The 25,948-nt window shown below is 39.9% G+C and overlaps 1 pseudogene; it reads right to left on the reverse strand.

The window, feature by feature from the left end:
* LOC121326926 overlaps nucleotides 1-17,788 on the reverse strand; it is a 169,180-nt pseudogene extending 151,392 nt beyond the window's left edge.
* Nucleotides 17,789-25,948: the final 8,160 nt, after the last annotated feature.

The raw sequence follows: 25,948 nt of genomic DNA on the forward strand, positions 1-25,948 counted from the left end.
ATTATATACATATATATATATTATAACCATTTATCTCATCCGTCTGGAGGAGTCCACATGCTTGTACTATTAACCTTAATCCCATGCTCATAATTACCCTCTGAGATATTTTCATTGAAAATATATTCTTCTACCCTCATGTGTCTCTCCCACTCCTAATATTCGGTGGCCAGTTTATCTGTATCAATATGTTTTTTAGTCGGTGTAAACTTAAGTCCTTTACTCAATACTGCTTTTTAGGATGTGCTTAAAGTTTTACTTGATAAATTAAATACTATGTCTTCTGTCTTATCTTTAGTATATTTGGTACCATTTCCATTTTTGGGTACCCTATCTTTCTGTTTTGAATTCTCTCTCCTATTCATGTTTAGTTCTCTATTTTGCATTTTATTATTTACTTTAAACTAGTTTATTTTTACTGTTTTATATTTATTTTGATTATATTTCTTAATTATGCCAGTATTCAGATTTTCTTCTGGTTTCATTGTCTTTAATTGCAATAGCTGAGAAATGGTTATTGTTATATAAAAGTAATTGGATTGTTCTTATTTGTAATGATTTCTAGTGCCTTCGTATTTAAAACAGTCCTTATTCTTTAAGTCTATGTATACATGTATGGGCCTATTTAGGAGGTCTGCAGCTGCCACAACTTCTGCCTTTGTAGCACAAGAATCTATACTCCCACTTGTAGTCAGACATTTACATACCCCAATGCAAATGTATACTTTCTAGAAATTTATCGAAAACAAAGAACTTTTGGAATCTATCTTTTGTAGCAAAAGTGGATGAGGAAAAAAGTTACAAGAAATAGATGTATTTGTTTACAATTATTTATTTCAGCAATTCAAAAGTATTGCTACCCTTTGCTGTTATGATAATATTGTCTACAAGATGCTAGAAATGTCAAGATGATAATGCAAAACCTAATTCTAGAAAAGTTTAAAAAAAAATGCTGGATTGTAGGTGAACATTCTTAGAGAGTTTAAAAGGGTTAGGCATAGGGTGATTGCTGTCAATACCAAAAAGTAAAGAGCTATCTGAAGAAGTTAGGCAGAAAATTATTTATTGTCATAAAGCTGGAGAAGGATACAAGAAGATTTCCAAGCATTGAGTATCCCAATTTCAACTATTGTTTCTATTATCAAGAAGTACAAGACTCATGGTACTGTCACAACGCTCCCTCGGTCTGAAAGAAAGAAGGTTCTTTCACCAAGAACAAGTACAAGAATTGTGAGGAAGGTTAATAACAATCTGAGATTGACTGCCAAAGATATTCAAAGTCAATTGGCTGCAAATGGAACTGGGTTTTCCATTTCAACCAAAGGTCGAGTATTCCATGGTTAAGGTCTCACTGGTTGCAGGCCAAGGAAAAAGCCACTCTTAGGAAAACGTCACAAAGACAATCACTTAAAGTTTGCAAAATGGCATTTAAATGATGGATATGAGATCTGGTCAAAGGTTTTGGGATGTGATGAAACAAAAATCGAGCTATTTGGTCACGCTGATAGTCGTTACGTTTGGAAAAAGTCTGATGAGGCGTACAAAGAAGAGAACACCATACCTACTGTCAAGCATGGAGGTGGTAATATCCTTGAATGGGCTGTTTTTCCTCTAATGGCACAGGAAAGTTAGTTCTAATACATGGTAAATGGATTCAATAACATACCAAAAGATATTAGCCAATCATCGGAAACCTTCTACTATAAAACTTGGTTTAAACCACAATTGGATGTTCCAACACAACAACGATCCAAAGCACACATCAAAATCCACTTCAGAATCGTTAAAGAAGAATAAAATCAAGGTTCTGGAAAGGCCTAGTTAAAGTCCCGATCTAAATCCGATTACAATCTTTGGTACGAGTTGAAGGCGGCTCTGCACAAGAGAAGTCCTCGGAATATCAATGAACTGGAATAATTTTGCATTGAAGAAAATCACTAAAGCAACATGCCAAAAGCTCACAGACTAATATCCTAATCATTTAAAAGAGATTATTATTGCGAAAGGTGTCTCAAATAGCTATTAATTAAATTTTCCTTGTCAGGGTACGAATACTTTTGAATTAGCATTTCTGACTTTTGCAAAAACAAATTCCTGAAATAAATAATTGTAGACATCTATTTCTTGAAACTTTTTTTTTTTCCTCATCCACAAAAGTAAAACTTTTGCTACTAAAGATTTTTCCTATAATTATTAGTTTGAGAAATTTCTAGAAATTATATATTTCCATTGGGTATGTAAACTTTTGACTACAACTGTATATTTTATCAGAGTTAAATGTTTTATTATTTGATACTTAAAAAGCCAAAATAGTAGCTAAATGAAGTTTAATTGCTGGGTTTCTGAAACTTAGTTTTATCTTTATATATACGTAATTTACTCTGTACTGCTCTTTTGAGCATTTCAGTCTTAAAATTCAAGCTAAGTTTTTGTCACTACCTACAAATTAGCTTCCAAAGGAGCCCTCAGTGCTCCTTTGATAAAACTGAGCAACTATAAGCAGGGCTTCAATCCCAAAGAAACTGTTGTGTTTTTGCGTGGGAGGGTACAATCACTCCATTGTCCATTTGTGCTTAATTGGCAAAACCCTTTCACAACTATGTTGTCAATAAGGGCAAGTTTCTTAAACGGGACAACTATGTAACAACAGGGCAACATCTGATTAGCATTCAGTGCACCATCTCTACTCCCTTGGTATTTTATTACCACAGGTGCAGGGGATTCAGTGATCAGATACACACTGCAGGCGAGGTCAATGTTAATTGAAAACAGCTCTGTTTATACACCTGCACTTATTAAAGGTTTCAGAATGTAGAAAGCTGAAAGAGCCCAAGAACAATGCACAGTGACAGTCCTTTGGACAAGGCTGACCAAAGGGGACAAATAAAAGGTCACACAATGACTTAGCACAGCACAGCTTGCCTTAGAACCGCTTCCTCAACTGCAGGTGTTCAAAGTCATTTATAGCTAGACCTCCATAGAAGTCACACAGCGAACTTTCACTAGCTTCCCACAGCCAGAAAAAACACAACTGTGTACATAAGGGGTGCAACGGTTAGATATATATTCAGATGACATTACTGACCCTTATTTAATGTTTTATCAACGCTATAGCACTGTTTGTAAATGATAATCCCAGTGGTATCAGATTTTATTATTTGGCGACTGTAAGGGTTTGTACATGCTGTAAGATAATCCTGCATAGGATAATATTTTATAACACTTGATTAATATTTTTCATGAGTAACACACAATTGAATTTCAACTAAAAAGTATGTTATATCATTAGCAATAATATCATGTTATTGCAAATTCACAGGATGCACAAACTAAATACTATTTTAGTGCTTCTAGCAGAACTGTAGTATCAACAAGATATTACCACATTCATTCATGACGAGGTGTATTTATTCCTGCTAAGACAGTTCCAAAATGTAAAATGGTAAGCTACATAGAAAACATGTATTGTAGACACATAACATGTAGCATAACCACTGTATATTTCTCTCCCAAGCAACGAACAAATTCAAGCTTCTGAATCTCAATGAGACATAGGACAAGAAATCTACAGTGATCGATTTTAAAATGTACTGAAACGTGGAAGGGATGGTCAGGAAATTTTGAATTATACATGCTATGTTAAATTATGTAGAAAAATATGCTTGTGCATAACCATAATTGTAATCTGGATTAAGTGAGCAGTGCGATTTTAGCAAACATCAGAAGACAGCACTCTTTTATCTTTTCAGTAAGATGCTGTGCATGTGGTTGTTCATTTATACTGTACACCCAGAAGGTTAGGATACGGACATAAACAATGCTGTTACTGTATAACAAAATAGCTGCACTTAACATCTGCAGTGTGTTTAGCCTTTTTAAATTAACTCATTAGCAGATGTCCATATCCATTGCCATGAAACAAATACAATACTTGAGGTCAAATAAAAAAAATTAAAAAATAAATCTACACCCGAAATCACTGAGGGGTATTGTATAATGCATTTGCCAGCTGTTTCTCAATATGCTTTAGTAATGTAGTGTTTCCAAAAAGAAAATCATTAGGTCATGGCATTATAGCAAGAGGTACTTTAAACAGTCATCAGAAGATAAAAATGGTTAATAAAATAGGTTTGACTGCACATATAGTACTGTACCACATCAACTCCATATGATTTTAATTGTTCAATCACATGGCTATAGGCTAAAAAAAATGACTTTGTTTCTTTATTGTGTATGTTCAATCTATGTGACCTCTGACCTACAGTATGTAGAACCATGTTATGTGAGAGTAAGACACTGCAGTTTCATGTGAATGTACTTAAATGTATTCAAAAGAACATTTTAATATGGAATGCAGTTAAAGAAGCATTATGTAGGTACATATTGTGAAGCAATATATTGGTTTCATTTATTATGAAATACACTAGTGATGCTTATGTTTTTATACTACAACTGTATAAGCACAATAGAGAGTTTTGTGATTTATTTGATGGGGATAAAAATAATCATCAAGTTTTCAATGTAACCTATTGAATTGAACTGTAAAGGGGCGTTCACACCAAACGCAGCGTGCATGCCGCCTCCTTGCACGCCGCTCTGCAGTCGCCGCAGACAACTGTTCACACCGAACGTGGCAGGGGAAAGTCAGTGGGCGGTCTGTTGTTATGTCACGGCTGCATGACAGTGACTTTTGGTTGTCAAGCAACAAACAGTAAATGCCAGCGGGAAGGGCAAACTCTTTTTATACAGAAGACACAAAGCTTTGTAAAAAAAAATATATATATATATATATATATATATATATATATATATATATATATATATATATATATATATATATATAAAAAATACCCAAAATAAAATTGAGATATTTTCTTTATTTCTTTCTTTGTGAGTTTTGTCTAGATTGCTGGGTATAGGCAAAAAAGAGTATTAGTTAAAGGCATCATCATACATTGGTATTATTGAGTATTACCGTAAGCACATGATTAAAAAATGCAACTACTGCCATCCCATCGTATCAGATTTTTGGGAGGTAAACTGAAAAGCGGCAACAGTCAGTGGTACTGTGCATCTGACAACACAATACCTGGAAGAATGAACAGCAAACAAAAAAAAGATAATTGCGATCACCCTGCTCTACTGGAGAAAGAAAAAAAATTTAAGATCGCTGTGGGTCCATGACATAGACAAGAAAAAAAATGTATGGTATATTTACGTCATGACACGGTGCGAAAAAAGTTTAGAAAATATTTTATCTCCTTCCCTCTGCCACTGCGCGTGACCGCCTTCATTGATAACAATTGCTTTTGCCACACCACGTCCATGTGAACGCCCCTTAAGAGTAGAACTTTTATTCAGTACACATTTTCTAATTTAACATACTGTTATTTTTGATTACTACTATAACTGTCATTATGAGACAGCAGGGTGGCATTTAAAATGAATGGCTGAGTTATTTCATTAATAAATGTTTGCCTTCTGAAAGCTGCAGGTGTTTGCATGTTTTACACAGTAGTGGAAAATACAATTGCAGTTTCATACAAAGCTGTCCTTGTTGTGAAACTAAAGAAATGTGAGAAAGCTAGAGAGAAAGGAGTCCAGAATCAGGCTTTTGTGGATGCTAACATGCCACCCCTAGTAAAGTTCTCACACCTGCAGTACACTTCCAGTCTATAAATAAATCCTTCCTGTGGTGACAGCTACTGTGATACTCAAAGTAATTTAGAAAACCTTAACTTTTAATGTGTACTATGCACTAGGTATTTTATAGGTATTTGTCTTATTATCATATTATACTTTAAATGACCAGCAATTGCGTACATCCCAAATTAAATAGTTACCACCAAAGTGCTGCTTTACCGATTTGACAGGTAAGAGAGCCCAACTCTGAGCCTTCCCATTGTTTCCTCAATACATTATTTGCTACAGGAATAAACAGCAAAATGCTTTAAAAACTGTAAAAAAAAGAAATCATACCTCTATGTCACCAGTAGTTAGTACAATGGTTTTCTAAATCTATTTATTTATAGCAGGAAAAAAGTATTACAGCTGTGTAACTTTAATTATGGTATGTACTGTACAGTACCAAGCAAAAAATGTTCAGCCATGAAACACATCAAAACCCTTTCAGTTATTAAGTGCAGAAGGTTTAAAAAAAAAAAAAAAAAAAAGGGATTGATTTTGGTATGGGTAACAATAATCTCTGTACAGTGCTCCATAGTTATCATAATATGATAATGTATTATCAGATATTGTACCAAAATCCCAAATAAGAAGAAAACATTTTTATGAACGACTAGGCCTATTTTATGCAATTTGGTACAGGAATGTTCAAACTCAAGATACAGATGTTTAAAGTCAGATTCCATTGAAAATAGACAGTACAGACCTACTGTAGTTGCTGATAAAATATACTGTAGCACTCCGAATCACAATGTGTTGATTCTGGAAATAGCTGACTTTAATTTGCAACATCAGCCTTTTTCTGGTCCCATAATTTCACAAATGAACCCAAGGTAAGCAATGCACTCACATCCTTAGGCCAAACAAAAAAATATCTGTTTTACTAGGGGTGGGAATTTTGAATAATGAGATATTCGAGTATATCAAGAATAAAAGTTTTGAATACCCGAATACTCAACCTCTAATTACTCATAACAGTGACAGGTCTTTACTAGGTATTAGCAACAACCACACATAGGGATGCATTTGATAAATACATCAATAGTAACAGCGAAGAAACATCTAAGGAACCTAATGTATTCGAAGCAAAAGAATATTTAAACTTTAAGTAAAAAATAAGAATACACAGCAGATGAGCTTTAACTATAAAAAACTTTATAAAAAGGACCTTCAAAACTTTCAACTGCATTTCCAACACCCTTCGACGACTCGTAAAACACACAACATTACTGCTTACTAACAAAGCACAACAAAATATGTTTGCTCAACAACACCTACTATAAAATATAACATAACAATCAGATGTACTGTACCTGCTGATTCCATAATTTAATAATCATTTTTAAAAAGTCTGATTCTGGAATCAAGCCGATATCAGTATGAGATTGATAACTGTAGCGGCTGATCACTTAACTTCCTCCTCTCTTAAAAATACCGTGCCAAGTTTTTTCGGGTGTAGACAGTTAGGGCATTTTCAATTTGTTTTAGAAATGAACGAGTATTCGAAATCAAAGTATTTGAGTAGTAATTTTATTTAGAATACTCGATTACTCTAATATTCAGACTCACCCCTAGTGTTTACAGTACCCTGACCAAACCCATTATATAGCTCCACCACCTGCACCCTTTCTACCATTGAGCTCCCGTGACCCCAATGTTGACATCCCATTAAAAACAATGTCAACCTTGATACTTTAACAGGCAAAAAAAATACCTCACTTTTAACTATGAACATTTGTGTTATCTTTATGGGAACCCAGGTGTGAAAACAGTTTTATTTAAATTGTTGTAATAGATTCACTTTTTAGCATGAACAGCTCCACACACACACCTGTTCCTTTTAAATACAGATCTAATGTTGAAACAAAGTAAACAGGTCGAGGATATAAAAGTTGGATTCCACCAAAACTTGCTTTGCACTTTGTGTTACTTTTGGGAAGGGTGTATTATCGGGTAAAAGGCCTTATTGGCTTGCCATCAACACAGACACATACCTTTATCAATATTTTATCAGTTAGGTTATTATTGTCATTATCAATTGTTTACTTTATTTCGGTTATAAGCCTTAGCTTGCTGGGAACCACACATGGTGATTTCATTTTATTCATCTTTTACATGTGAACGCAGACCAAGCCTTTTGCACACAAGACAGCATTGCTAGAGCAACTACAGAGAATGCTCTAAATATTAAATTGCACTCAAAGGAGCTGATCTGAGCAGAGTAATACTAACTTAACACTTACAACATAAAAATAAACTTTAAATAAAGAACAACCAAGTAATGATGACACTGCACAATGCTACTACAAATCGAGTGAGTGACATAGTATACTGAGCAAGTTAATGTCATTAAAATACCAAGCTAGCTTTTTCAAGTTTAATAAAGGATGTTACTAGTTATCTTTAATACAACATATATCAAATACAGTAAATATAATAACACAACTAGATATTTTACATTAAAAAGAAAAGTTTACAGAAGTTAAAAGGAAGTTGCTGTATGTCTATTTTCATTCCGTCTATAGGCTATTTAGTACACAATTAATCGATTCAACTCAGCTGTGGGACTTTCCTGTAGTCTTTTGTTTTTTGGTCAGTCAATGTAGAATAATATCATTTTAGATTTGGAACTAAAATTATACATTTGAATTGGACCCCAGTGGCACAAAAGCACTGCTGTATGGAGGCTGCTATAAGATGAGTCAATTGATCAGGAGTTTGCTGGTTTAAATCCCTGTTGTGACAAGTTACCAATCTTGACTGAAAATCTTAGGAAGCATTGAACTGGCCTTATGATAACACTGTGTAACAATTTTATTTTTTTTTTTTTTTGGTTCCTGGGTAGTAAGTGTTATTTCTTAATTGCTTATGCCTCAAAAGTATAGAAAATGGCTATTATTCCCCACAAACTTTGCTTTTGTGACCAGGACAGTGATATTTTGAAATTTACCTATTTTCCAGAACATTCCAGATAAATTCAGTGCTGAGTAAACTTGGAGTAACTTCTAGAACTTTCTAGAACTTTCCAGTAATTTAAATAGTAGTATAAATACAGGGGCCTTAAGCCCTAAGTTGCCTAAGTGGATACATATCTGCATTTTTCTGAGATGGCATCAAGAGGCTGCATGCATCCGGCAGACGCATTTTGCTATGTCTGCGGCCAATTTATCAAGACAAGAGCGAATGCCTACAAGGCATATTTCTGCATGCCTGTCGGGGATCAAGACAGACCCTGGGCACCTCATTTCACCTGCGAGCACTGCAAAAAAACTCTGGAAGGTAAGATGGACAATTGTTGCTCGGAATTTTATGTTATAAAATTTGTTAAAATTTTTAAAATTGTAAAAGTTTTTAATTTTAAAATGTTTTACAATTTTCAATGTTATTGAAAAAATATATCATATATGAAAAATGTTGCGAGAATCTCTTACACATTAGTCATGGGTGAAATAAATGTATTTTTGTAGGATGGTACAGAGGGGAAAAGAGAGCCATGAAGTTCGCTATCCCAAGAATTTGGCGGGAACCCACTGACCACTCAAGCAACTGCTACTTCTGCACAGTGGACCCTTCCAAACGTCGGACTGGCAAGAATGCACCTGCTATCACGTATCTGGACCTTCCTTCATCCATCGCCCCGGTGCCACACTGCCATGAGCTCCTCATACCCACTCCTCTGGAGAGAGAGCAGCCGTCTTTAGAAGAGAGCAGCAAGTCAGAGAGCGAGGAAGACATTGTAGATCCAGATGACAATTTCAGAGGTGGAGCTGAGGAGAGAAACCCATACTACCCCAACCAAAAAGACCTCAACGACTTGATTAGAGATCTTGGTCTCACCAAGTCCAATGCCGAGCTTTTGACGTCTAGGCTCAAGCAGTGGAACTTGTTGGATGAAAGTGTGCAAGTCGCAGATCAGAGGAAGCATCACCAACCTTTTTCCAGCTTCTTCACCCGTCAAGATGGGCTCTGCTTCTGCCACAATGTGACCAGTCTGTTCGAGGCAATCGGAATCGCCTGTAACCAGAATGAGTGGCGCCTCTTCATTGACAGCTCATCCAGGAGCCTCAAAGCCGTGCTGCTCCATAATGGTAACAAGTACCCGTCTCTTCCCCTGGCTCGTGCACCTCAAAGAGGAGTCCAACAGCATCAAGACCTTGCCTGGACGCCTTGAAGTATAATGGTACGGCGGGAGGTCCTACGGACTTTTCAAATGGTGGCATCACTGATGTGGTCTCCAAGGCGTTTTTTACAAAAACCAAATTTCTTCTTCATCTGGCTATCTTTGCCTTTGGGGACAGACAAAATGACAACAGACCCACTACCCACGGCGGACTGGCACACAGCGACCCGGTGCACCTCAAAGAGGATTACAACAGCATCAAGACCTTGCTGGACGCCTTGAAGTATGATGAGTACGGCTGGGAGGTCATAGGAGACTTCAAAATGGTGGCATTCCTGATGGGTCTCCAAGGCGGTTTTACCAAGTTTCCCTGCTATCTTTGCCTTTGGGACAGCAGGGACACCAAGACACACTACCACAGGCGGGACTGGCCACAGCGGACCGAGTTCTCTGTGGGGAGGAACAACGTCAAGTGGGAGCCACTGGTGGACCCCCGGAAGGTGCTGATGCCACCACTGCACATCAAATTGGGCCTTATGAAACAATTTGTCAGAGCTCTAGATAAGGAGTCGGCAGCCTTCAAGTACCTTCATGACTTCTTCCCTAAGCTGTCTGAGGTAAAGGTCAAAGCCAGTGTCTTCGTCAGACCACAAATAAAGAAGATCCTGGAGTGCAATGAATTCCCCAAGAAACTCACTAGTAAGGAGAAAGCGGCTTGGAACAGCTTTGTCGCAGTGGTTCAGGGCTTCCTGGGCAATCACAAGGCCAAAAACTATGTGGAGCTGGTTGAAACTCTGGTGAAGAACTACGGCACAATGGGCTGCAGGATGTCCCTCAAAGTCCATATCCTTGATGCTCATCTTGATAAATTCAAGGAGAACATGGGAGCGTACTCGGAGGAGCAAGGCGAGCGCTTCCACCAGGATATACTGGACTTTGAACACCGCTACCAAGGACACTATAACGGGAAGATGATGGGAGACTACATTTTGGGGCTGACTCGTGAAAGTGATTTACAGTATAATCGTAAATCCCGAAAAATTACTTTTGTAGTCATTTTTGTATTACTTTAGTATAAATACATGTTAATTTGGATTCATATGTTGTTTTTTTCTGACTTTATGTGAACGAAAAGACCGTTTTCTCATTGGAAATAGGTAAATTTCAAAATATCACTGTCCTGGTCACAAAAGCAAAGTTTGTGGGGAATAACAGCCATTTTCTATACTTTTGAGGCATAAGCAATTAGGAAATAACACTTACTACCCAGGAACAAAAATTGTGTTACATAGTGTAACCACAGGCTAGAGGAATGCTTGTCATTTTGCCTCACTGCACCACAGTGACCCCTACTGTTTAGGCTTAGGCCAATCAAGCTGAACTCTTGCCTCCAGGATTCAGAAACTTAACAATTTATCCATTATTTTCGATTATTAAGCAATTCAAACTTTTGATCCTTAAAAATTTGTTTTAGCATTTGGGGTATCAAATACATAGCATGTTTAATGAATCATATTATTGTCTTTATTATTATTTTAATATTATTGTGCTGGAAAATGCAAATCAGTATCAATAACAAAAACAGTTATTTATTTTTGAGCTCAAATGTTCTCTATAATGGTGTATCGTCTATGTGCCGGTGGTAAGAACTTGGCTGTGATCTGAATTTACCTACTGTATAGCATTTTCCATATTATGCCAGGCAGATAGTTAAGGTAATTGCAGGTTTAAGGGAAATCCCTTGTTTTCATTTTTTAATGTCTTTTGGTAGTGCGTGGAACTTGGTTTGCATTTTTATGTGACTGGGCATTTGACAGTAATGTTCCTTGTTTATGGAACTCCCCCGCCACTTCAAATTCTCAAGCTTACTTGGATTACTGTAGCATCCCTGTATAGGAAATTTGCTGCACCTATTATTGCTGAAATCTTATCAATCTAAGCTGACACCTTTTCAGTGTTATGGAAACTCTGTAGGTAAAAGCTAATGGCACCTTTCCCCTTGGCATGTGATCGAAGATGGCCTCCATATTAGGGTCTGTAACAGGGGGGTTTGTTACATGTGAGGGTCGTCGCTGAATAATAATGAGGCAGACACAGAGCATTGGGTGTTGACACGCCTCACAGGTATGCAGATTTAACTCAACACAGGCTGTCACTAGGGTACCAGCAATGGTAGCCCTAGTGTCAGATTTAATAAACAAAACTAAACAAAAAAATAAAAGTTTGCCCACAAATGGTGAGTGCTAGTCCCACTAAATGGAACGTCCCACTCCAGGAACCTACTACACGACGCTAACCCTCTCTATACTGTTTGGGATCAACATCCCCTAAACTGACCTACTTCTGGGCTCCTGCAGTCCCAGCATCCTTGCGGCAACTCTGGCATCCTCAAACGGCCTTCTCAAACGGTCTTGGCTGTGCAATGCCTTCATAAGCACGGTCTTGGAGTGGAAGGGTTTAATGCAGTAGTTCTCTCCATGGAGCGGATGCTCTCCTCCTTGATGTCAACACAGCAAGCTTTCACTCAGTGCTTGTCCATACGACTATGGCCGTGCAGTAGCTTCGAGCTGTGGCACAGACACTTTTTGTGCTGCGCGCAGGATCCCCGGGCACGTCCTCCAGCCAATCAGGACCACCGATCAACTCAACACCAGGGTGAGCCCACCTGCTCAATTAATTGCCCAGCAACGCATCTCCACTTAATGCACTTAAGAACCAGTGACAGGGTATTCCCTGTCACAGGGTCATATGACTTTTTGGTTTGACAAAGACCTAATAGTTTGAGATACAGTATATGCTTCATACTCATTACACAGGGATTTTTGTGATTTCTTAGACAAGTTCCGTTGGTGTGTCGTGCAAGAAAAATAAACCTGTTCCTACCATTTTTCTTGCAAATCTGCCGCTGCTAGTTTCAAATGTGTGTCTTAGAAACCATTTAAGGTAGGAACTTCATATTTGCAGTTATATAAACTCCCCTAAAGGTATTGCTGACCATTAAGTTGATCTCTCACCTAATGTTGCTGCCATATTGAGGTCAAGTGACTATTGAAGTTACAGGTACACAACTGTGTTCTTTGATTTTATTACTTTAGTTCCTTTGACACAGGATGTTTATAGTTGGTGCAGTTATATTCTATGATTCTCTCAATAAAATTCCATTACAGGTGGTGGTGTCCAGGGAACATTATCTCTTTCAGTACCACATTGTTTTTAATCTCTGGATATATCAATGATACAGTCTTTTTAATATTTAACTTTTACTTCATGTTTACAAACCATTTGATCTGACATGACATGCCCCTTAGATTATGCTTCTGGGGAGACTTGGATTTTGTTCACAAAAACTATTATTTCTGGTTTTAAACTTGTTCTAATAATGAAGAGATGGTAAGACTGTACTCGATGTTTTTCAATATCCTTTAACCTGCAATTGTAAAATGCTTTGTAATGTATTTTTATTAATGCCACTATAGTAAATGTTTTTTGAATCCTGTTATAACTTGTACTGTGTTATTGAGTGAGACGTTGGTTTCTCTCCATTTGTAGCAACATGTAAAAAAGTGTTAAATGTCACTGTGAAAACAGACTACATTTTGTACTTAGGCAACTGAGTCTTATATCCAAGGTGTGAGATTTAACAGCTTTGCGGCATAAGGGAGAAAATCCTGACATATTTTAGAAAACTCAAGTATCCAACTTCAGTTTCAAATAAATATTACAACCACACCAGAGACAGTCTTTTATTTTAATTTGGTCTCATGACACCATGAACAGTCTAAAAAAAATAAATCAGCTTTCTGAACAATGTGAAACAATGGGCATTGCACTTAACATGGTCCTAAGTACAGCCTTTAAGTGGTATTTATTTTAACTGTGTGGGACTTGTGAGCACTGGAGGCCCTGGTTAGTCAAACCCCTGACTGTGTTGATGTTTAGGGGTAATGTTCAAGTTCAAAATTGTACACATGTGTGCATGATTAATGAATATTTTAGCCATTAAAAACTCTGGGAGTACAGGATCTAGAACAAAACTTTCTTCACTATTTTCTGGTTCACCTTAAATAATATACTGATACTTAAAACACAGGGCTAGCAGTCTAGTAGCCTTTCACTTACTGTTCACAAGTGGAAACTGATTGAGGTTCTCAATTTGACCCACAGCAGACATAAGTCCATTCACAAAACCATCACACAATCTGGCACACTCTTAGTTTTGTGTGAGCAATGTGGACACACAATTAATGCTGAATTATGACTGCGCCATCAGAACTATTAATAAAGCCCTAACATTATCATAGTGAAACTTAGGGACTTGTGATAAGTCTATATGTTTTTGTTTTTGTTCCATTAATTTACAAAAATGTGCATTACCCTGAGATAAAACTGATAAAATAACTCCAAGTTTGATTTTTTTACTGAAATTCCCCCCCACCCACCCTGGGACCCACCCCCCCCTACACATACATTTAAAAGCAACCGTGAAATTTAGGACTCTTTTTTCAACCACGATAAAGATAAAGCATAATACAATAAAAGAAAGAGACACTTTGATTTAGCCATAGTCAGTTAAAGTTAACTTACTTTTGCTGGTTTCTTTTAGAGAGCCTGGAGGCCTCTGCAGCTGCTTTCCTTGATTCAAACTCTTCCCTTTTGAGTACCTCTCTGCTTCCCCTGTACCCCAGCTCCACCAGCTGGCAGGCCAACTCCTTATCCTAAAGGAGCAATGAAAACAATCTGGTGAGCTAGGAGAATTAAAAGTAGACTTGAAGGTGTAATACTCAGTAGAAACCTTTTTATAACACTTGGCACAAAACGGTGTAAAACAAGGGTAATGCTGCTGATAATTAAATGGGGGCCAAAATGCAGTTTTCTACAAAGGAGGCATTGTGCATGAGATACATATGTGGAAATAAACATTTTTCAAATAGTAAAACATAGGTATATTCTGCTTGCTGAACCACAAGCATGACTTCATAACTTGTGTGGCAGCCCAAAGTATTGGTGGGTAATGCTCTGCCACATGTCACATTTTTGTTCAGGAATAACTTTTGTCTCCAAACCGATCAATGAAGACAAACACATAAAAAAAGCAAGATAAATAAAGCACCAGGTGTATTTCATTAAAACTTTCTGAAATATTTATTTGCTAGGTCAGTACCATTTAACCTTAAGATTACATTTGTATCTGATTACAGGTGATTTATTTGCTACACATTTTTACATTGCAAATTCAATCTGGTTTGAGGTACACCGAATAGCTTTGGTTACCTAATTGGTCAAAATATACACTGGATAAGATCTACAGCAATGGTTTAATCCCTTAATTGAATTCATCATTAGCTTAATTAGGCCTTTTTAATTGTTTCAGTTCTTAAACAATTGGAGATTTCAACTTAACTATAAAATGTTACAACTAGCTTGAAATCCACAGCTTTTTTAGGAACTGTATATACAAAGGTCTAATTAAGCTATTATTTCTTAAATTAAGGGCTTAGTTAAGTAATCAGTTGGAATGAAAACCAGAAGACACATGGGGCCCTGAGGAGCAAGGTTGAAATCCACTGATCTACAGCAATTATAGCAGAAAAAGCACTATACCACGTCTACATCTAACTCGATCCTGGAGTATGTTTAGAAGTTATATAGGTTCTGTGTACCATGAACCATTGCTGACACATGCAATAAAATGCATATTCCATAAACATTTCAGTTATACTGCACAACTATCCTGACTGTAGCTGCATTTCAGTTGCCAGAATTGAAGGCTGATTAAATAAACTGAAAATAACTCTACCACTCACACTTCAAAGCATTTAAGACAACCATTGCTTTCAAAGCTAGAATGTCATGTGAATTATTTCAAGAACTGAGCACCAAAAGTAGGAGCATGGAGCATGGATCATGGATCCTGGTTTTAACAAACTTTTCAACCCAGTGACAACATTTTCAAGGTTGTTTTTTTTTCTTTCTTGTGTTTGGTTTTTCCCTTTGATATATAAGTATTATGTTACTGGAATATGGTGTGTCTTGGTATGTGGTATAAATAGATTGTGGGCCCTATGGCATGCTAATAAAGCTGTGAAAGGAAAATGAAAATTAAAGTGTGCTGCTTTCTCCATGGCATCACTTCTTTTAGAATTGGATAATTTGACTGCTCTCCCTAACCTAATATCTAAATATATCACAAGACTCACATGACATTGCTCCTGAATGATGCATCCTGCTTGAGCCAATCCTGGATCTTCAGTGGGCAGTGGAGCATAACGCTATGGGCATAACTCAATGTTTTAATTATGTTTTTATAAAAATTCATCCACTTTTTACTTAAAATGAATATATCCCCTTTTCTTAAAAACTACACTGGATCAACAATTTGGCTTCAAAATGTAAAATTTAATGTCCTAATTTTGTGCAGATCATTGCAATGCTGGAGAAAGATCACTGATAATCATCAATATGACAATCATCAAAAATGCTAAAGGGTATTTCTGTAGACAATCCATGTCCAGTTGACAGCAAGACATGATGTCTGTTCACATTAAAAAACTAATAGTTCTTCAAAATACATGTCAGACCATCATCTTTCCAGCTGCAAGGTGCGGGTGGCATTTGTATAGACCAATACCTCCATCATGTGGCAAAACAGTATATTACACATCATATTATGTTTTGTATGCCTACTGTTACAGTATATTTAGGGCTTCTGATTTTTGGTTTTAAATCAATAAAATCCGATAAAACACCCATGATTAAAAAAAGACAAAAAATGAATTGTCAATGGTAGGTACAGCATTGTGATTTCCATATGTTATGGTGGTTACAGTAGTATGACAAATCAGATGGTGTACAGGGTATTTAAGCAAGTTACATGTTTTGTGTCTGAAATTAAATCAACTGGTCAGTATTGTACAGTCATAACACATAATTCCTGCCATATAAAGTGATACTTGCTGGTTTCCAAATTCCCTGACTATACTCCCTCTCTAGCTCTGTCCCTCTCCATCTACTGCTCCAACTCAACTTACTCTACTCTCTGCGTGCAGCATGGCGAGGGGGATATGCTTGCAGAGGGGAGTGGGCTGAAATATAAAAACCTAAAAGCACAGCACAAATCAACACATTACGTAACCCCTTAGTCTTTCACTTAATTCAGGAAGGATGAAAATACATTTACTTATATAGATTATTTTCAAGTTGCCCTCAGTCTTAGGCCTATTCTAGGGGTCCTTTAAAAAACAGCCAAAAGGTGGAGTTTATGTCCACTTAAGAGTTGTTTTTTTTTTTTCTCTCTCTCTTTAGAAGTAATGCACACCTTGACAAACTGCTTCTCACTCTGTAATTAACCCACTGTAGCACAATATCCTGTCATATTATGTCACGTTAGATTTTCCCTTATAAATCTAACTGAAGATATTTTTTACAACATAACAATATGCTTTATCCAAGGCGACATAATTGTGCAACTTACTGTGTTTACTGGTTAAGAAATGTAACTAACAATGAATAAGAGGAGTTGGACTTTACTGCTGTGTATGTTCATGTTACTCTGAAAAATCAGAGAATGAATTCTGCTGGAGGTGAGGTCAGCAGATCAAGGTGAAGCAGGTGTTTCTGACTAAAGGACTGCCTACAAACAGCACATCAATTACAGTTACATATGGATAGACGTACTGCCTATTCGCAGTACTTAGCATCCTTAATGGAAAGAAAGTTTCTCGACCACATCAACTGTGATTTTTTTTTTTTTTTTTATGTATTTATTTTTTCCTACCTGTAACTTAGTGGCACGGGAAATATGCATTATGTATATACACTTATTTAAAACATTTTCTCAAAACTAAATGCAAAAAGTGTTACCTCTAAGTAATATAAATCCAACGACGTGATTTGCGAGTCCAAGAAATCCTCGTAAGTGTTAAATTCAGTGACGTTATGTTTAGTGATGTTATCGACAGCACCAGTAACGTTGCCGTCCTCCATCTTGGTTGTTTACAATCACTAAGGTCTTCTTTGCCATAGCAACAGACACTTCCTGTGAGGGCGACAGAAGCAACAATTATTATTAATAATAATAATTTAAACAAATACAATGCATACAACTAGTATTGCTGGGTGTGTTCTTATGTCATATTTTGTAAATGTGACAAAACTAAACAATGGTAAACAACAATATGGTTAACCCTAGGGAAATCATGAAAAACTGCACAATTACCGTGGAGATTTATCGTTGTAAACTTTGTCACAGGATAAAATTTGGTTTTACATGGCATTAAATATAAATAAATACGGTATGTAACGGTATGGTATTTATATATATATATATATATATATATATATATATATATATATATATATATATATATATATATATATAACTGCAGCGTACAAAATTGAAGGCATATGAAAGAAAAAGGTTTTTTAAAAATGTACACAAAGTTTAAAAGATTTTTTTTTTTCTTTTTTTTTTCAGGACGTTTTGGCAAAAGCCCTTCTTGAGCTGTTTAAAAAGAAAAGTGAACACAGTGCAGTAAACTTGTTGTTCAGGAATTGTAATTATCTAAAAATTCTTGTCTGTTCCATATGGATTTATGCAACATGCTGGTAAATTTATTCACAGTCACATTTGTAACAGAGAGGGGGGGGGGGGGGGGGGGGTTCGGCCCCAGAACAGTAAGATAGCAGGGATAACCAGTTGTCACAGGAACACAAATATGGCGCTGTGAAGAGACCATTTGTTCATAGAAAATTGTCCCTTTTCAGTTCATTATTTCCCCAGGGTGGCGTCTCATTTCTTCTTAATTGACCATCAGGATTTGAGCATCTGCCCTTAATTTTCCTGAGCTTCGATTACATATTGCTGAATCGATGCATCAAATTAGAACCCAGTTTGACGTCTCCTGTTGCTGGTTTGCATGAAAACATTTAGTGTGCTTCTTTTAGTGCTAGTACGGTAGATAAACAAAGTCAGCGCGTTGCTAGGATACATACTTTAGGCCTGTACGGTCGCGTTGGACAAGCCAAATCAGAATTAGGCCTATTGTGTATTCACGTTTTCTTGATATATAAATTAGGCCCTACCTGAATGTACCAGCATCGTGTGCCTAGCGATAGGGTATTTTCTACTGCTGGTAATAAGTGGTCTAGGCTTAACCCGGGAAAGGCTGATATGTTTTAATAAGAATATACACAAATATACAAGATATCCCGTGTAAAATGAGTTGAGTTCCTTCACTGGTGAGTCGATGCATTTTTTGCACTAAGAACCGACAAGAACACAGCATAACTTTGATGTTATGCGTAATCATTTCAAAAGAAAGCCAGTATTACAGGGTTAGAAACTCACGCTCTACCGAGGCGAATTAAATCTGATGAGGACTAATTGATGTCTGTGTCTCAGTAGTCCGAGTACTGAGTACCGAGTCTCAGTAGCAGTCAAATACTAAAACAAATGTACATATATACTCTCACGTTCACGTACAAAAATGCAGGAAAGTCCATTTTCTAACGGTGTAGCAGTGGTGAATAAGCATTCATAATGATTACAAAATAGTCACTCAGAACACAACTGAAACATCCCTTCATCTCCCCTGCAAATGCCAACCTCACTCAATGATGTTTTACGTTTGTGTTCTCCCTCTGCTCCGATGCAAACTTTGTTGGGCGTTTCAATTTACAGAAACACGTTGCACCTTTGAAGTAAGTGTAAATTCATTTTACAAAAATGTGGACATTTATACCAGGTTTCGACCACCCCCAACACAAAAGAAAAAAAAGACTGAAGATGTCGTTAGCAAACTAAAGTCTGACAGGCATGGGGTGGCATTGAGTGGCTGGGGTCCGGTCCCCTAGCTCATTGGACCACAGTTGTACCATGATGATTCCCTCCCGTACACTCAGCTGGTCCAGGTTCAGGGTTTGCTCCCATCAACGCAAGCAGATCCGCTCCCAGTATGCACATTCTCCGCGAGCTACACTGCATGCAGCAGCTGGGCACCCCCAAGCCCCACCACCAGCGTCTTTTGACCCTGCATTGAGGTGACCTGGCCAGATACAGTTTTCAAACAGACACTGGTCAGAGCACAGGTTGCTTCTCTGCTCTCACCCCACAGCAGTAGCACACATGGTCTTAGTAGGGTGATGTTGACCAGGGCTCTGCACTGTCCCCCTCTGATGGTGCAAGTCATGTGCATGTTGCTACCCTCGCCGCTCCACCCCATTCTCATGATACGCTGTGTGGGGGAGGGTTTGGGTTTGCAGGTGGTGCTTTGTCCGCAGTTCCAGCACAGGCGCTGGTCATCGGGCCAGGTTCAGTAAGCACAGGCTGGTGCAGGTGCATTAAGGTACGTGGTGTTAACTGGGGCAGCATGTGTACTGGGGAGGGCAGGGGTCGGCAACAAAATGGGTTCAAGTCACTGTGCTTCATTTATAGCCTGCTATAGCATAGCCGGACCCACAAGCAGTAGGTGGCGCTGGAGTTCAATGGGTTTAATAGCTCCCAGGAACGTGTCCCGCCCAATCCGGTCACGCCCCTCTACCGGCACTTCTGAGTACGCTTTGACAGTCAGAGCCATGATGTCATTCCCCATTGTCCCTAGCGACTCCCCAGTTGTTCACTCGCTTCACTGTCAGGCTTCAGGGGGACGGTGCATGTGTTTTCCCCTTATGCATCCCAAATCCTCGACCTCGCGCTGGTATTTTCGTCCACATCCGTAACCCTCAAGTGGACTTCTCTTATCGCCAGCTCCTGCAGTAGCCCCTCAATGCATTTCTGGGCTACTGTAGCTCACTTTCTTCTCTTTTTTTCCTGTGCATGCTCCTCTGGCTCCCTGTGCTGTACACACTTTGACCGTCTGTGCTGCTGGATCCACAGTGGGTCTCGTCCTCCATTTTGGCTCCCTTCACCATGGCTCTGGGTTACCCTCGTGCATCCCAGGTCACACTTCGGATATCCTCAGTCGTGCTTCGCTCCAGAGACCGGAGCCACCCGAGCTTGAACTCGAGCTCTAGTTCCTGATCCTCTCCTCCATGAAGCTTCTCTTCTCCTCTCCAGGCTACCACTAGCATCTTCCCTGTTTTCCTGTGCTCCATTATCCCACCACTCTGAGACCAATGTAACATTCCTGGGTTTCAGGATGAATGCAGTCAGACAAGGTAAGTATTTTAAAGGCTTGAGCCAGTATTTATTTAAAATCAATATTAGCAAGGGAAGGGTACTGGGAGCAAACACAAAATAAAGTGGTGATTCAGTATTTCTTTATTTTTGTGATTTCCTTTTCCTCTTTACTGTTATCTCTCACTTTCTTCACTCTCACTCTATCCTGTCACTTCTACCATTCGCGCCAAGAACGTGGGTTGAGGGCAATGCACCCCTTATTCCCCTCCAATCACTCGCATCCCTTTCTACCAACACCCCGCCTCCTGCTCCTAGTAGACACTCACAGTCAGTCACCCCCAACTGTGTTTCCCCTACCCCTCAACCACTCACACAAGTTAACCCCTGAGGGACCCCCACCCTCCCATGGATCGTCACAGTATTGTGGATTACTGCTGAAACCACTGCGTTTGGTATTGATTATGGGTGTCCTCTTCTAGTGAACTAAACAAGAAGAAAAAGTAAATGATGTCAGGTTGAGAATTGGAAAGAAAGTTGATTCGGAAGCCATGTATGTTTTTGCTATGTATGTTTTGAAGTACTGAAAATTGATTATAGATTCATTTTTTCAGTGTTTTTTGCTTGTTTCTTGTGTTAAGTAAGTAAGAGTAGAAATATGTAAAATATTTGTAAAATTGTAGCTTTTTAGTAGTTTTAAACCATGTTATATTATGTGTTTTTTTTTTTCCATGCCACTGTTATGCAACACATTATTATTGTGTGTTGTGAATAACGGAAAACATATTTCAGGTTAGTTTTTTGCTTGTTTCATATGTAAAGTACCATCTAGAGTAGTGTAGCAGGGGGAGATCTGTGCTGACTCTTCTGGCATATTCACAGTGCTGCAGGAGGAGGGCAGCAGTCATCCAACAACCGCCTATGGGTCATGGCAGTGACACAGGGAGGTGGGAAAGGGGGTGTGTGGACTTTCCCTCTCTCTGAATGGCTGGGAGGCGGGTCTGTGGGAGATTGGTAGCCCTATAAGATAATGTTCTACTGTTTCCTCAGGTCTGCCCTTTTAGATGCACTCTGTGTACAGAAGCGCTGGTCGAGGACCGAGAAACCAGCTGGGAGAAAGACAGCGGCGAACAAGCCAGAGAGTGACAGCGGGGAACCCTTGGGCAGACCCCCGGAGTATTGTTTAGAGCAGGCAGGGAGCCGCTAGAGTAGGTCGGTGATCCGGGTCGGGCGGATAGCGGCGCCCAGGATAATGTTGCCTAGTGCAGCACCTTTTATTTGTAGTTTTATTACTGTTTTATTTTCCCTTGTTCTTTTCGCCTTCTGTTCTCTGTATTATTTTGAGCACCTGCGAGTGCGCCCACAGTTAATTCAATTTACCAGCTTTGATATTACCGTGGTGCTGGTTATCATTGTTGATAGGCAACCCACGGACAACAGTGCCCTCTGCGGGTAAAACGGTGAAAGTGCCGAAAATAAAACTGGGCACCTGGGTGGTGTTCCAAGTACAACTGTTCTTTCTCATGTGTCAGTGAATCACCCACCACCCTTCCACAAGTAGATATAAGATTTGTGACATTTTTGTGTTTTGATAGTTCAAAGGCATTTTATATTACTTGGTTTTATATACATAACACTGTAATGCAGTGTATTTTTATGTGATTTGATGGCTATTTGAAAACATGTTAATTCCGATGCAACTATTTTCACTTAGGTGCAAAGTAGCTCTAAGGAGAGTTCTTCAAAAAGAAGAAGTCGAGACAAATCTACGATACAAACCTTACATTCTAGTTGAGCAACGTACAAGCAAAGCACGACACATGCCTGTTCACAGTACCTCAAGGCGTTGAGCTGCATGTAGTACTAGGAAAAATGTTAGTTTACCTACCGTAAACCTGGTTCCCTGAAAGAGAAGACGGCCACCAAAAATAGTTTATGGGATGTACGCCTGCCTATTGGTAGGTGTCACTGAGCTCTTACTATCAAAGCTGCCGATAGGCCCCCCTTCCCTCGATGACCTCCTTGCTCCCGCCTAAAGGGAATAAAACCGTCACGCAGGGAAGGATCAACCTCTTTTTGCGATGAACCTTGATGACGACCGATGCGTCCTCGTGGTTGGTGGCCATCTTCTCTTTCAAGGAACCAGGTTTATGGTAGGTAAACTAGCGTTCCCTTTCAATTCGAAGATGGTGTGCAACCTCAAGGACCCTTGTGCCCATTGAAGGCAATGAGGGATCTATCACATTAAGGCAATAGAAGCTGGAAAAAGTATGCGGCATAGCCCAGCTAACAGCATCACAAATCTGTCATGGAGGCACCTCTAAAGAGGGCTCATGACATAGCCACACCTCTCGTGGAATGTGCGGCTACCCGCCCATTGAGCCACGCTTGCAGAAGGCACATGCACTTTAAGCCCAGCTCAATGGCTGATATCGCTGCAGCCATCAGACCCAATAGTTTCAGGCACAAGACAAGGGGCACCCTCGATCCATGTTGCAACAGGGAGAGGTGGTGCTGGAGAGCTGCTACTCTGACTTCCGACAGAGTCCAGTCGGAGCCCCACATACGTTATGCACTGCACGGGTGTCAGCTGACTCTTGCCATCGTTGATGGTGAGGCCCAGCCTCACCAGATGTTCCGTCACAAGCGCCGTGTGAGGCACCATTCCCTCTCACGACTGGGAACAGATCAACCAGTCATCGAGGTAGTTCATCACTCTGACCCCTTGCAGCCACAAGGGGGCGAGAATAGCGGCTACGCACTTTGAGAACATACGGGGAGCCAGGGAGAGGCCAAACAGCAGCATGGAAAACTCGTAAACAATGCTTTGAAAGACGAAGCGGAAATATTTCATGTTCTCTGGACGAATGGGGAGGTGAAAATATGCATCCCGCAAGTCCACTGTGGTAAACAAGTCACCCGGCCGGACAGACTGGAGTATGTGACGATAAGTCAGCATTTGGAGCCACCTCTGTTTCAAAAATCGGTTGAGAAACCACATGTCCAGGATGGGGGCAAAAGCCGTTGTCCTTCTTCGGCACCAGAAAGTATCTCGAGTAGAACCCGTCCCCGTGAAAGGTGGTGTCTACGAGACAAATGGCGCACTTGCACAGCAAGGCTGTCACTTCGGTCTGGAGCACTTCGGTCTGGTGTGGCTCTCCCTCACTTGCAGGGGACAGACACGGCTCTCCCTCACTTGCAGGGAACGGGTGCGTCTCTCCTTCACTTGCAGGGGATGGGTGCGGCTCTCCCTCTGGCTCTGGAGGCGAAACCAGCAGACATTCCACTCTGCTGGTGGACATGGGAACAGTAGGCATTCTTCCTTTGCTGGTGAAGATAGGAACAGCATGCATTCTTCCTCTGCTGGTGGACATGGGACAGCAGGCATTCTTCCTCTGCTGGTGGAGATGGGGACAGCAGGCATTCTTCCCCCGCTGGTGGAGATGGGAACAGCTGCCTCTCGGGCTTTGGATTGTCGCGGTCCCCCCCGTCTGGGTGCTGGACGTTTGCTATCCCCCCGTCTGGGTGCTGGATGCTCGCGGTCCCCTTGTCTGGACACTCGTGATCCCCCTGCCTGAGCGCTGGCATGCTGGCATAGGGGCATCCCGACCAGTCTTGTCCCTCTTGCTCACATCGCCCGCACCAGCTCGGTGGCACTTTGGAGCAGTCTCCAGTGGTGATCCTCCTTTCTGCACCAGGTACACCAGGGGAACAGGTTCTCTGGCTGCTGCTGTTGCTGCTGGGGGGTTGGAGCTGCAGTCTACTGCCCCCTGCCAGTTGTGGCAACCCCTGCTCCTCCCTCTCCTGATGGACAGGAGAGTGGGCCATGTAGTGCTCACCTCCGCAGATGGGGCATAGTTGGGGTAGCTGTCCGAGGGGGTACCAGGGACAGTTTGTGCTGAAATGCCCTGGCTCAGCACAGAAGTAACACCTAGGCTGCTGTTCCTCCGGCTGGTGTTGTGGCTGCTGCCTTCTGTTGTTCCTTCCCATTTTTTCCTTTTTTTTCCTGCAAAATGAATTTGTCACCCACAGTATCCCTGGTGTGACGCTTGGAGGCGCTATTGTAGAAAGACTCAGTGTTGAAGAAACACTTAGTACTGCCAGGTGAAATGTGAAATGTGTTGCACACTTTAATCAATAAACTGAAAATATAAGGCTAAACAAACAAAAAACACTTTGTAAAATAAAATGGCACAGTAGCCAAAACAAACAGACAGACAGACAGACAAGCGGTGGACGAACAAACAAGTAGTGTGCTGGTTGTAAGCCAGCACTTAGCAATTGTTAATCTTTTAATTTTTACCTCCTCTCCACACCTGTTCTCCACGCATGAAAAAACAACCCCGAAAACAGTGAAAGCATCCTGTTTTTATGCAGCTGTACTGAGACTCGATTGCTAATCAATCATTCAATTGGAGTCTCAGTACAACTGCATGTGAATTAATAAAGTGCAATTCCCCGTGCTCATATATTATTACATTTTACCTGCACGTGAAGAGCTGTGCAATTCTCGTGCCTAAATACAAATATACATTTTAAACACTCGTGCACATAACCCATATTATATCCCATGTACCAACTACAATGCACCAACATTAACACACCGCTCGCAACATATAACACAGAAATACACACAGGGGCAGGGCAACATTGCCACACATATCCTAACTGTGTGATTACACACCTGGGCAGGGTGTAGCGTACAACGGGGACACAAGGGCCAAAGCGGCAGCGGGCGATTGACAGCAATACAGCAAATACGTAATACAATAATACAGTACAGTACAGATGGGGGAGAGCACACTGTCTGTTTGATTGTAAGACCCAACACACGTGGTGGTGGGCCAACAAGGCCGGCAAGAGATTTCTCAACTCAACAACGGGGCTGGCCTCGGTGAGGAATACACGGCTGGTTCGGGCTGTAAGCAGCCAAGCTGCAGCTAGTCCTCTGCGCAAGCATGAGGACGCGCAGCACAATCAAAACAACAAGGCCTCGACCGGCGGCCCGAAGGCGGCTGGTGGACTAACTC

Source organism: Polyodon spathula, chromosome 2, assembly GCF_017654505.1.
Source record: "Polyodon spathula isolate WHYD16114869_AA chromosome 2, ASM1765450v1, whole genome shotgun sequence".
In the NCBI taxonomy this organism is placed as follows: Eukaryota; Metazoa; Chordata; class Actinopteri; order Acipenseriformes; family Polyodontidae; genus Polyodon; species Polyodon spathula.